The sequence below is a fragment of the Hypanus sabinus genome, chromosome 17 (genome assembly GCF_030144855.1).
Source record: "Hypanus sabinus isolate sHypSab1 chromosome 17, sHypSab1.hap1, whole genome shotgun sequence".
In the NCBI taxonomy this organism is placed as follows: domain Eukaryota; kingdom Metazoa; phylum Chordata; class Chondrichthyes; order Myliobatiformes; family Dasyatidae; genus Hypanus; species Hypanus sabinus.
In genome coordinates, this window is record NC_082722.1 from 28,978,231 (window position 1) to 28,992,255 (window position 14,025).

Sequence of the window (14,025 nt, forward strand, 5' to 3'; positions counted from 1 at the left end):
ACAACCTGCTTGGGTGGGGGAGGGGAAGTAACTAGGTCTTGGCACTGAATCTGACACTGACTCAGCAGGGAAGGGGGGGGGGGGAAAGAGGAGGATAGCGGTAGCAATTGGAATTCCATAGTTAAGAGTTGTGGACTTGAGATTCTGCGGATATGATAAAGACACCTGGATGGCACTTCCCAGATACCAGGGTAAAGGACGTCTCAGATCAGGTACATGACATTCTAAAGAGGGACAGTGATGTCTTGGTTTATATTGGTACCAATGACATAAGTAGACAATTTGAGGAGTTCATGAAGAGAGAATTTAGAGAGCTAGGTAAAAGTTGAAAAGCAGGGCCTCCAAGGTAGCAATCTCTCGATTGCTGCCTGTGCCACATGCCAGTGAGGCTAAGAATTGGATAATTCTGCAGATGAATGCATGGCTGAGGAACTGAAACAAGGATTTAGATTTCTGAATCATTGAAAGTCTCTTCTAGGGAAGTTATGACCTGTACAAAAGGGATGGGCTTTACACCTGAACCTGAGGGAGATTATTGCAGGCAAGTCTGCAAGATCTGTTGGGGAGGATTTAAACTAATTTGGCAGTAGGGTGGGAACTACAGTGATAGGGCATAGGATAGGGCTGTTGGCTTACAAGCAGAAGCATTGTGTAGTGATAATGTCAGGAAGGACAGACAGGAGATAGGGCAAAATTTCAGTCAGTGGAATGAGTTGCAGTATAAAAGGGGGACAAAATCAAAAAGAGTGACAGATGCAGGACTGCAGGTGTCAACAAGAATGCACATAGTATACAGAATAAGGTGGATATAAGGTGGATGATCCTGCAGCGCAGTTACAGACTGGGAGGTACAACATTGTGGGCATCACTGAGTCGTGGCTAAAAGAAGATTACAGCTGGAAACTTAACATCCAAGGATACACATTATATCGAAAGGACAGGCAGATACAGAGGGAATGGTGTTGGTAAAAAAATTAAATCAAATCCTTAGGTGACAGAATCCTTGTGGGTCAAGTTAAAAAAACTGCATGGGTAAAGACAAGACACACAAAATGCTGGTGGAACACAGCAGGCCAGGCAGCGTCTACAAGGAGAAGCACATTTCCCTCTACAGAAGCACATTTTAGGCCGAGACCCTTCATCAGGACTGTGGTATGTCAGTCCTGACAAAGGGTCTCGGCCAGAAATGTCAACAGTGCTTCTCCTTATAGATACTGCCTGGCCTGCTGTGTTCCACCAGCATTTTGTGTATGTTGTTTGAATTTCCAGCATCTGCAGATTTCCTCGTGCTTGCATGGGTAAAAAGACCCAGATGGGAGATATATACAGGCTTCCTAACAGTAGTCAGGATATGGCTACAAATTTCAACAGGAGATGGTGGGTGGAGCTTAGAAGAATGATGACCCTGGAGAAACACCGTTAGTCACTGGTAGTCAACCAGAAAAGGCTCTCTTTTTATCCCACTCACTGCCTCCTGGCTGTCAGCCACTCTGCTATCCATGCCAGTATCTTTCCTGTAACTCCATAAGATTTTATCTGTTAAGCAGCCTTATGTGCGGCATCTTTTCAAAAGCCTTCTGGAAATCCAAGTAAATGACATCTACTGTCTTTCCCTTGTCCACCCTGCTTGTTACTTCCTCAAAGAACTCTAACAGATTTGTCAGGTTGGATTTCCCTCTACAGAAACTATGCTGACTTTGACTTCTTATTAGTCTCCAAGTACCTTGAAACTTCATCCTTTAATAATAGACTCCCAACACTTTCCCAACCACTGAGATTAGGCTAACTGGCCTATGATTTCCTTCCCTGTGTCTCTTCCTCCCTTCTTAAACAGTGGAGTGACACCTGCAATCTTCCAATCCTCTGGGACCATGCCAGAATCAAGTGATTCTTGAAAGATCATGACCAATGCATCTGTTATCTCTTCAGCAACCTCTCTCAGGATGTAATCCATCTGGCCCAGGTGACTTATCCACCTTAAGACATTTGAGTTTACCTAACACTTTTTCCTTTGTAATAGCAATGGCACTCACTCCTGCTTCCTGAAACTCATGAGGCTCTGGCACACTGCTACTGCCTTCCACAGTGAAGACAGGTGCAAAGTACCCACTAAATTCCTCTTCACCTGCCATTTATTTGTCCCACATTACTACCTCACCGGCATCATTTTCCAGTGGTCCAATATCAACCCTTTTAATTTTAATACCTCCCTTTTAATTTTATATAACTGAAAAATCTTGGTATCCTGCTTTATATTATTGGTTAGTCTACCCTCGTATTTCATCTTTCCCCTTTTTATAGCTTTTTTAGTTGCCTTTTGTTGAATTTTTAAAGCTTCCTGATCATCCAACTTCCCACTCACTTTTGCCCTTTCCTTGGCTTTCATGCAATCCTTAACTTCCTTTGTTAGTCTTACTCCTGCCATTTGAGAACTTCTTACTCTGTGGAACATATCTATGCTGCACCTTATGAACTATTCCCAGAAACTTCAGCCATCTCTACTCCATCATCATCCCCACCAGTATCCTCCTCCAATCCACCTGGGCAAGTTCCTCTCTATTCCACTGTGATACTAATATATGTGAGTTAATGCTTCCCCTTTCTCCCAGACAAGATGCGAGTTACCTATTCCTTGCTGTCTCTGATTTTATTTGTGGCTTGGATGAGGAAGTGGAAGGGTGCGTTAGCAAATCTGCAGGTGAGGAGTTGTAAATAGTAAGTTACAATGGATCACTGACAGGAGGCAGAGCTGGGTTGAGACCATAAAACCATAAGACAGAAGCAGAATCAAGCCACGCAGTCCATCGAATCTGCTCCATCATTGCATGACTGATTTATTGTCCCACTCAACCACATTCTCCAACTCTTATTAATCAAGAATGTATCAATCTCTGCTTTAAACATACCCAATAACTTGGCTGCCACAGTCATCTCTGGCAATGAATTCCAGATTCACCACCTTCTGGCTAAAGAAATGACTAATTTCTGTTCTAAAGGAGTAAACAGCACCCACTGATTCTCCTTTGCCTATCCTGTCTGTGATTTCCTCAAAGAATTCCAGATTTGTCATGCAAGATTTCCCCTTTAAGAAAACCATGCTGATGTCAGCCTATTTCAGTCTACTCTACTCACTTTACACCCACGACTGAGGGCAAGCACAACTCCAATGCCATATTCAAGTTTGCTGATGCCACTACTGCATCAAAGGTAGTGATGAATCAACACACAGGAGGGAGTTGGAAAATATAGCTGAGTGGTGTCATGACAGCAACCTCTCACTCAATGTCAGCAATACCAAGGAACTGATTCAGGAGAGGGAAAACAGAAGGTCATGAGCCAGTCCTCACCAGAGGATCAGAGATCACTTGAGTTTCTATTTCAGAAGATCTGTCCTGGGCCGAGCACATAAACACAATTACAGCAGATTTGAGGCAGCTCGCACAAGCTGGAGGAACTCAGCAGGCCAGGAAGCATCCATGGAAACAAACAGTCAATGTTTCGGATCAAGACCCTTCGGCAGGACTGAAGAGGGAGGGAGCAGGGTCCCTATAAAGAAGGTAGGGGAAGGGTGGGAAGAAGGCTAGTAGGTGCCAGGTGAAAATCCAGTAAAGGGAAAGATCAAGGGGTCGGGGAACCATGAGGGGGGTGATAGGCAGCTGGATGAGTAGGCAGAGTGAAACTGAGATGGGGGGAGGGGGGGAGGGAATTACCGGAAGTTGGAGAATTCAATGTTTATGCCAAGGGGCTGGAGACTACCCAGACAGTATATGAGGTGTTGTTCCTCCAACCTGAGTTTGGCCTCATCATGACAGTAGAGGAGGCCATGTATGGACATATCCAAATGGGAATGTGAAGCAGAGTTGAAGTGGGTGGCAACCGGGAGATCCTGTCTGTTGTGGCGGACGGAGTGGAGGTGCTTGACGAGCGGTCTCCCAATCTGCATCGTGTCTCACTGATGTAGAGGAGGCTGCACCGGGAGCACCGGATGCAATAGATGACCATAACAGACAGACAATTGAAGTGTTGCCTCACCTGGAAGGACCGTTTGGGGCCCTGAATGGTGGTAACAGAGGAGACGTAGGGGCAGGTGTAGCACTTATGCTTGCAGGGTTAAGTTCCAGGTGGGAGATCTGTGGGGAGGGACATGTGGACCAGGGAGTCATGGAAGGAACGATAACCCTACCATTAAGCACACCTTTCCCTCTCTACCCCTCTCGGCTTTCCGCAGGGATCGTCCCTTTGTTGCTTTGACCCCAGCATCTGCGGTGTATTTTGTGCTTAAGATTGAGACAACTCCTCTACTTCCTTAAAAGTTTGCAGAGATTCAGCAAGACATCTAAAACTTTGACAAACTTCTATAGATGTGTGGTGCAGAGTACGCTGACGGGCTTCATCACACTCTGGTTACTATTCTATTGATTTGTTGAGCATGACCACAAAAAGATGAATTACAGGTTGTACATGTGACATATGTACAATGGTAAGAAAATTTACTTTGAACTTTGTTATATGTCTCTAAGTTCCTCAAAAACTTATTCTTATTAACGGACTCCAACATCTTACCAACCACTTAGAAGTGGCAGATGGAGTTCAAACTGGAAAAATGTTAAGTGATTCACTTTGGAAGGTCAAACTTGAAGGCATAATACAGGATTACGGCAGATTCTTAGCAGTGTGGAAGAACAGCAATCCCACATCCATAGATTCCTCTAAATTTCTGCACAAGTTAATAGGGTTGTTAAGAAGGTAACTGGTGCAGTGGCTTTCATTAGTTGGGTAAATTACTTCAAGAACCGCAAGGTGTTACAGCTCTGTAAAGCCTTGGCTTGACCACTCTTGCAATAGTGTTCAGTTCTGGTTGCCTCATTACAGGAAGGATATTGAAAGCTTTAGAGCAATGATTCCCAAGGGGGTAGTTATGTATCCAAGGGGGGTGTTGTGCAAATAAATGTCATTGAGGGGCATTCAAGATTCTAGGGAAGTGGGGGTGGGCAGTAAGTGACATCCTGGCCTGACCAACCATGTCAACTTGCAGCCATCATCAACATCCGATAGACATTCCCAGTTTGTGTCCATTTTTAATTTCGCCCCATTAACAATGGATGAATATGTTTGGCATGACCTCTATGAGTCTGAAGGTGGAGAAACCTTGAATTCTAATCCTGCTAAGAAACAGGAACTACTGTACTGTCCAATGAAGGAATGAAACCATCAAGATTGCAGGAACACTTCCATAAAAGACACTCCGAAAAGGCTACTTATGGTATTACTCAGTTTCAGAAGATGAAAGCAGCATTTGAAAAGCTCTGCACACTCAAGTCATTTGCCAATAAAACTTCTCATTCCTCCTATAAAATGTCCAAAATTATAGCAAAGTGTGGAAAATCTCATACAATTGGTGAAAGACCAATAATGCCACTGATCAGAAGTACTCACCACTATTCTCAAAATGAATACCAGTATTTTAAAATCAATTCCTCCGAGTAATAACTCGGTAGCTCGTCATATTGACAGAGTGAAGACATTGACTATGCACAGAACTCCAAAAGACAGAATTTGCGATATAACTGGATGAGTCAACCATGTGAGACAACGAGGCATTGCTAATGGTATACGTACAGATGGTCAAAAATGGAAAGTTTTATGAAGAGATTCTCTTGTTAAAAGAAAAATATCAATGGAGAATCAATCTATGACAAGATCAAAATGTATATTGAGGGTAAAAGTATTCTGATAGGAACATGATTTCTTGTGCAACAGATGGAGCACCATGGTTTAGTGGCATCTATGAAAAAAGAAATTCCAAGTCTGTTTGTAATTCATCATCACTATCTCACAGCTGAAAACCTCAGCAACAACTTTGTTTTCCAAGCTTGATTCCGGTAATATCTACTATCAACAAAATTAAAGCTCCTCCATTAAATAGCTGAATATTTCACCAGTTATACCAGGGTAACCATGAAGAGTTTGAAAGCTTGCTTCTTCACACTGAAGTGCACTGGCTGTCAATGGTTGCTGCTTAAACATTTCTTTGATTTTTCTGATACCATGATTGAATTTTTGCTCGAAGTCATAGTACTTGGGACACAAGATTGAACTTCTACGTGCAGATGTGACATTACTTGTCAATCTACATAATTAAATGAAGGTTCTAAATTTCAATTTAATCCAGGCAAAAAGTACAGTGACCACTTTTATCGGATATTGGAAATATATAAGCAAAACATTGGGAGAAAAATGTTCTCACAACTTCACTGCATCACAGACAGTGATTTGCAAAAGTATTGCTTACATCTGTAGTACGGAAGGAGGATTTTCAGAATCGATTCAAAGATTTGAAAAGTTTGGAAATTCTTACTGGGTAATTAACCCACTTCTTTGCATGGTGGAAGAACAGGAAGACAGCCTGCAAGAAGAAATTAACGAAGTTCAGAATGATGAAGAAGCAAACTGATTGTCAAATCTGTTAGTCTGCGTATGTGGCTACACTGTCATACGAAGTTTCCTCATCTTTGAGGCAAACTGTTCTTCATTACATTTCCATTCTCCAACCTTGCTGAAAAAGGCTTCAGTGTATTGGACCACATACTCACACAAAAAAAAACAGAAACCAGTTGGACATTGTTACACAAGGGGTCTTTAGTTTTTGCTGTCACAACTTGAACCAGATACTCAACTCTTATTAAAAACCATGAAGCACAAGGATCACATTCATATCAAAACTGCTATAAGGTGCACAAGTACTGTGTAAGTTAGATTTAAAGACACAAAAATTTAAAGGAGAATCATTCTTCTCATGCAAGCATGAGAAAGTAAGACATATAAGACATGCTTTTATACTATGGGGCCACTGGCAAGTATGAAGGCGCTTTGGGGGGTGTTGAGCTAAAAAAGGTTGGGAAACACTGCTTTAAAGAGTACAGAGAAGATTTACCAAAATGCTGCCTGGATTAGAGAGCGTGCCTTATTAAGATAGCTTGAGCTAACTGGGGCTTTTCTCTTTTAAGTGAAGGAGGATGAGGGATGACTTGAAATAAGTGTACAAGATAATAAGAGGAATAGCTGAAGTATATATCCAAAGTTTTGCCAAAAATGGAATAATTTAAGGTGATTGGATTAAAATAAGGGGGGGGGGGTAATGTCAGATGTAAGGTTTCTTTATACACAGAGTGGCAGTAGAGACAGAGGCATGAGTAACATCAAATAATTTCTTATATAGACACATGGATGATAGAAAAATGGAGGAAGAGTTAGATTGATTGTTTAGTAGGTTAAAAGGTTAGCAAAAATGCCATGGGACAAGGGGCCTGAACTGTGCTGTATGATTCTGGGTTCTATCTACAGCAACCTTTCAGCACCAGTCAAATCCTTTCAGACCACTTAATTTTTCAGTTCTTTCTATGTTAAAAACCTGTGAATTTTTCAAGAAACACAACAAACGACTTTTAAGACTCAAAAAAAAACGAAGTACAACAGCAACTATTAAAGTTTAAAGTATAAAATTCAATGGATCAGATAAGGGATCGTGAAGGCCTAGCTAAACAACTAACGATTAAATACTTACAGTACTGCAGTAGGATCAAAAACAGCGGTTATAATACTACAAGTAGAGCCCACCTTCCATTGAGTTACATATCTGAAGGTTTTTTTTTAATTCGTAAATGCTCCCTTCGGAATAAGAAACCTCAAGCAGCGACCTCAGATCACAGAGCGAACTGGTGCCTATATATCGGCACGGAAGGTTCCATACACGTTACCTCAGACATGGCACACAGCTTTCAATCTGCACTAATCTATTTTACACTGAGTTGACATCAAATTCATGAATAACAACAAGAGAAGGGTACAAATACAGAACTCTCAAAAACACCGAGATGGAACCCAGAAGAGAATATCAAAAGCGGACAGGTTATCTTGGAGTCAATTGGCGGCCGCCGTAGAATGAATGACTTGTCGCCATCGCCGTGACGGGAAGACAGTCTCAACAGAAAATCAAAACTGTAAAGCAGCTGGCTGCTAAGGAGTGGATCTGCGTTAAATCATCTTTGAATTCCTCCATGCTTTAAACGCAGGGGCGCCAAGTGCCGTCTCCCTCGGTAATCCACTCGAGCACGCCAACTTTTACTAGTTCCCGGTCTCCGCACACACGAGGAAAACGGAAAAAGATGGTACAGGTAAATGGGGGGCGGGTGAGTTCAATTGAGAGCTTAGCGCCCCAAGCTTTCGGCAGGAACGAGGACCCACTCGTGCGTTTGTGCGCCTGCTCACTCGCGGCCGCCCGTTTATTTTTAAAATAGTTTGAAGTTAACATTTAAAAGCGCAGCGTCACGACCGCCAGGAGAGCGGCGGCTGAAGGCGCATGGCACATTACCGCTTCCACCTCCCGGACACAGGCCGCCTGGCCCTACCGATGAGAGCCGGAGAAAATCGAAGCCCGCACAGGCAACCCGCTCGCCACCGAGACCAAAGGCGCCATCACTCAGTCTAATTACCTCCCCCCTCCCCATACCTTCACTTATCCACACCAGGCCCGACACCTCAAACTATCGGCCATGTCGGCCAACCTCGTCCAAATATGTCGCGCGCACAACGCGCCAATACAGCGGCCGCTCAACCCTCGTACACACCTCGGTGAGTCAAGGCTCAACTATGACCAGGTTAGCAGGCGACTGAGGAAAATGCTTACCCAGTGCTCCGACTCCGGCGGATCGCAGTATGGCGACAGTCAACACCAGGCCCCTCCCAGCCGCTGCGTGGTGGGGGTGGGGGTGGGGGCGGGAGGAGAAGGCACCCTCAACTCCTCGGCACGGCGCATGCTCGTAGGGTGAGAATGCATTGTGGGACTTGTAGTTTCTGTGTCAATCCCGGGTTTAAAGTAGAAACAACAACACACACAAAATGCTGGTAGAACACAGCAGGCCAGGCAGCATCTATAGGGAGAAGTGCAGTAAAGTGGAAGAACGTACTACAGTTCCCCGGTACCATTGTGCTGACGTGAGCCACGAGGTGGGGCTCGATTGCTCTAAAACTCAGGTAAATTGGTTTGTTAAAGCTTTTGAGATAAAATGTGGTTTTCTAGAAGACGTTGAATACTTGCTTAGAACTATTTTTCAATTCTTCATAGTTTCAGCTTCAATATGCCATTTGAATTTCGTTTTTCACATCTATTCCAAATCCAGCATTTCAAATAGGGCAAACACGAGGAAATCTGCAGATGCTGGAAATTCAAACAACACACACAAAAATGCTGATGGAGCACAGCAGGCTAGGCAACATCTATAAGGAGAAGCGCTGTCGATGTTTCGGGCCAAGACCCTTCGTCAGGACTAACCAAAAGGAAGGGGAAAGTGTTTCATATTTAATAGTGATTGGCCTCTGGCATGTCATCTGAACATGCATTCTAGCTGAGTAATTATTGTCTGTAGGGGATTTTTTTTAAGCTCACATAAAGATTTGAAGAGGATAGACGTCATAAAGTGGAGACCCATCTAGCTGTTACAAGGCCATCACCAACAGAGTCAAGCCTGCTCTGGAAAAGGTGATCCAACTGGACCAATCTGGCAGGAAAATCCTGACAACCTTGCACTGCCCAGGGATACAATCACCTCGGTTCAGGACTAGGGTGTGGATGCCTGCCTAATCTGCCTAAAGAATACCAGAAGATATGAAACACATACGTGATGGGTGTGCTGTCCAAAATGGGCTCTGGGGAGGGAATCGGGAATTGGATCTGACCACTCTGAACAGACATTGGTAGTGTAGTGCAAGTCAATGGGTGGGAAACAGATATCTTCCCCAACAAGTCTGGAGTCAAGCCAGATTGGCCAATCTCCCCTGTCTTGTTTGTGTGTTGTATGCAGCCCTTTCCTGGATCCATCTGGAAGGATGTGCACATAAGAAAAGTGATGTTGCCAGGCAGTGGAGGGCCCAGGTGGAAACCTCCCCATACGTGGACAACATCCCCGTCTTCTACTCAAATTCGAGGTCAGATCATAGATTGACCAGTATCTGCAACCACTTTGGGTGAGGATCAGGGGCCAAAGGTAACTTTGCAAAGAGTAAGGCAATGTTCTTCTGCAACTGGCCAACCGATGCAGTGACCCCTGGGCTAGGAATCTGGTCCAGAGAGGCCGAGGGGTGCAATGAGAATTGGCTGGAGCGGTTTGGGAGGTAAAACAGAAATAGGAAACACAAAGTACACTGCAGATGCTGTGGTCAAATCAAGACGTACAAACAAGCTGAATGAACTCAGCAGGTTGGGCAGCATCAGTTGAAAGAAGCAGTCAATGATTCGGGTCGAGACTCTTCATCAGAAATAGGGTCTTCCTTGCCAATAACCAGGAAGAATCTGGTCATCGAGTGTGAGGTGCTTTCCGGGCTGCTGTATCTCATCCTCTGCTCCTCCATTTTGAAAATCACCTGGTTCATCTGGAGATCCGAGATAAAGCGAACCAGGTGGGTCATGATACACGTCCCTGGGCAATGGGGATGGAATGTACCCAATGGTGCTATTACCTTATGAGTGTGGCTTCATCAGGCTGTGTGAGCAACCTAAATAGAGGGGCACCAAGTACCACTATGTGCCAAGATTGAGTCTGTCCCTAGTGTTGTGAAGGATGGGTCTGGCCCTGTTGCTGTGCAACGTCCCAGTCATCTCTTTGTTACTACACTACTTCAAAGATCAAGGTAAATTTATTCTCAAAGCACATATATGTCACCATATACAACCCTGAGATTCATTTTCTTGTGGGTATACTCAATAAATCTATGGAATAATAACCATAACAGAACCAATGAATGACTACTCAACTAGGGTGTTCTCACAGAGTGTAGAAGACAACAAACTGTGCCAATACAAAATGAAGAATTTATAATAATAAGCAACAAATATTGAGAACATGAGTGTGAGTTTATAGGTTGTGGGAACAGTTCAGTGATGGGATGAGTGAAGTTATCTCCTCTGGTTCAAGAGCCTGAGATGGTAGTAACTGTTCTTGAACCTGATGATGTGAGTCCTGAGGCCCCTGTAACTTTTTCCTGATGGCAGCAACAATGTCAGCATGGAATGTCCTGCAGACACTGCAGAAGGACTTGATGGATACATTGGGGCGGTAACCTGAGCAGGTTGCCCAGAACATTTAGCAACACACACAAAATGCTGGAGGAACTCAGCAGGCCAGTGTTGATGATCCCAACAGTGTCACTTCACCTGGAAGGACTATTTGAGGCCCTGAATGGTAGTGAGGGTGGGAGGTGTAGGGGCAGGTAGGGCATTTGTTCCAGTTGAAAGGATAAGTGCCACGAGGGAGATCAGTGGGGAGGCAGGAATGGACAAGCCAACCGAGTGGAGAGTGAACCCTGCGGAAAGTGAGGGGAGGGAAAGATGTGCTTAGTGGTGGGATCCCGTTGAAGATGGCAGAAGTTATGGAGAATTATGTGCTGGATGTGGAGGCTGGTGGGGTGGTAGGTGAGGACAAGAGGAACCCTATCCCTGGTGGGGTGGCGGGTGGATGGGGTGAGGACAGGCATGCACAAAATGGAAGAGATGCAGGTGAGGACTGGATTGATAGTGGAGGAAGGGAAGCCCCTTGTAAGAAGGAGCAGGTTGCTCAACTTTGTACTCAATGTCAGTAAGAGCAAAGAACTGATTGTGGACTTCAGAAAGGGTAAGTCAAGGGAATACATACCAGTCCTCACAGAGGGATCAAAAGTGGAAACGGTGAACTATTTTAAGGCCCTGGGTGTCAATATCTCTGAGGGCCTACCCTGGACCCAACATACCAACACAGCTACAAAAAAGGCACAACAGCGGCTGCATTTCTCTGTAGTTTGAGGAATCTTGCTATGTCACCAAAGACACTCACAAATTTCTACAAATGTATGGTGTAGAGCGTTCTAACTGGCTGCACCAGGAACAGCTTCTTCCCCTCTGCCATCCTATTTCTGAATGGACATTGAACCCTTGAACACAACCTCACTGCTTGTTTTATTTCTATTTTTGCATCATTTATTTAATTTAACTATTTAATGTATATCCACTTACTGTAATTCACATTTTTTCTATTATTATGTATTGCATTGTACTGCTGCTGCAAAGACAACAAATTCCACGACATAAGCTGGTGATATTAAACCTGATTCTGGTTCTGATTTTGTCAGTTCATCAACTGAGTGAAAGGCGCCCTTTGCTCTGCCTGAAACTTTCTGGTTTGTCAGCACATCGAGATGTCTGCAGTGGAATGCTGCTGACTGGCACATCCCAGGCTGCAGGAGTGAGTATGTGCTGAGGGACACACTAAAAGCAAGGGCTCGGTGGGGAAGGACCACAGAATAGGGTTCTTCCGCTAATGAAAGAGTGGGGGCAAAGCCCTTCAATTCTTGTGGGCATGTACCACTTCAGGGGCCATGTGCGTGGCAACGGTAGTATGGGTTTTAAGAAATGTAATTGAATACTAGATTGAAGATTCATAATCATTTACTGTCATTCTTCAGTACATGAGTGTAAAGAAGAACAAAATGATTGTTATTCCGGATCCGATGCAGCACAAAAACCATAAATAACACAATTTAAAAATACACAATAAATATAAACATAAAAGCAATACTATAAAACACAATATATATAAAACACAAGTGAGGTGAGCTCATGCGTGAAGTAGTTGATCAGCCAGATGGCTTGGCGGGGGGGGAAGTGACTTTTTGAGTCTGGTGGCCCTGGTGTGAATGCTGTGTAGCCTGTTCCCCGATGGGCATGGGGAAAACAGTCCATAAACAGGGCCGGTGGGATCCTTTATGATATTGCTGGCCTTTTGTCCAGCACCTTTTGGTATGTGTGAGTAGGCTGGTGCCAGTTGTGTTGGGCAGTTTTAACGCATTGTGTATGAATATAAGAAAGAAAAGGCATTGCACAGTTGATTCATGTAATGATTTCGTTTTATGAATAAAGTTTATTTTGGTTTAAAAGCGCTATGTTTTTTTCAGTAAAAGGTTCACAGTCAATCAGCTGTATCTTAAACCATCATTAGACATATGAGAGATTTTTTAAAAGTTGCATAGTAACATAGTTTTAATCCAAAGCTATTAATTGTGATTAATATTTGAGATATTTGAGTTGAATTCTCATGATGCCATTGCTTATCCTTTTAGCAAAGAAAATGTCCCGTCCAGTTCTACATCTTAAAGGGTTTTTATGGTCCTGCTGACTAATGCACTAAAAAGTTCACATCAGGGAGGTTGAAAGGTTCATATATATTTTATACTGGGCTAATGAAAATAAATTTCCCTTGTAGAATGCTATTTATAATTATTGTTGAATGGCTTGTTTAAGGAGTTGAAAAGAGAGCAGGATGAGGACATAGTGATTTGCACAATGCTCTACAGTACAGGAGACCCAGGTTCAATTCCCACTGCTGTCTGTAAGGAGTTTATACTTTCTCCCTGTGACCGCATGGGTTGAATTGAATTGAATTGTCTTTATTACTTACATCCTTCATATACATGAGGAGTAAAAATCTTTACGTTACGTCCCCATCTAAATGTGCAATGTGCAATTTACAGTAATTTATAATAAATAGTAAGTACAACAGGACAGTCAATTATAACATAGAAATACAATTGTATCAGAATGAGTTAATCAGTCTGATGGCCTGGTGGAAGAAGCTGTTCCGGAGCCTGTTGGTCCTGGCTTTTATGCTGCGGTACCGTTTCTCAGATGGTACCAACTGGAACAGTTTGTGGGTGGGGTGACTCAGGCCTCCAATGATCCTTTGGGCCCTTTTTACACACCTGTCTTTGTAACTGTCCTAAATATTGGGAAGTTCACATCTACAGATGTCCGCACCGCTCTCTGCAGGGTCCTGTGATTGAGGGAAATACAGTTTCCATACCAGGCAGTAATGCAGCCAGTCAGGATGCTCTCAGTTGTGTCCCTGTAGAACGTTCTTAGGATTAGGGGGCCCATACCTTTTTCACCACACAGCCAGTATATACAGACCATATGAGATCCTTCGTGATATGTATGCTGAG

At 43.6% G+C, this 14,025-nt stretch overlaps 2 protein-coding genes across 6 annotated transcripts in view; one reads left to right on the forward strand and one right to left on the reverse strand.

Moving 5' to 3' along the window:
- nutf2 (nuclear transport factor 2) overlaps window positions 1–8,811 on the reverse strand; it is a 48,749-nt gene extending 39,938 nt beyond the window's left edge. Inside the window, exon 1 of one of the 5 annotated variants that reach the window (XM_059992744.1) lies at window positions 8,687–8,811. The gene's annotated coding sequence lies outside the window, so the exon portion shown is untranslated. The other 4 variants (XM_059992745.1, XM_059992748.1, XM_059992749.1 and 1 more) reach the window with 4 other exon arrangements.
- Window positions 8,812–8,833: 22 nt separating this feature from the next.
- Window positions 8,834–14,025, forward strand: part of cenpt (centromere protein T) — a 123,893-nt gene continuing 118,701 nt past the window's right edge. Inside the window, exon 1 of the mRNA XM_059992742.1 lies at window positions 8,834–9,033. The gene's annotated coding sequence lies outside the window, so the exon portion shown is untranslated. The remainder of the gene's footprint in view (window positions 9,034–14,025) is intronic.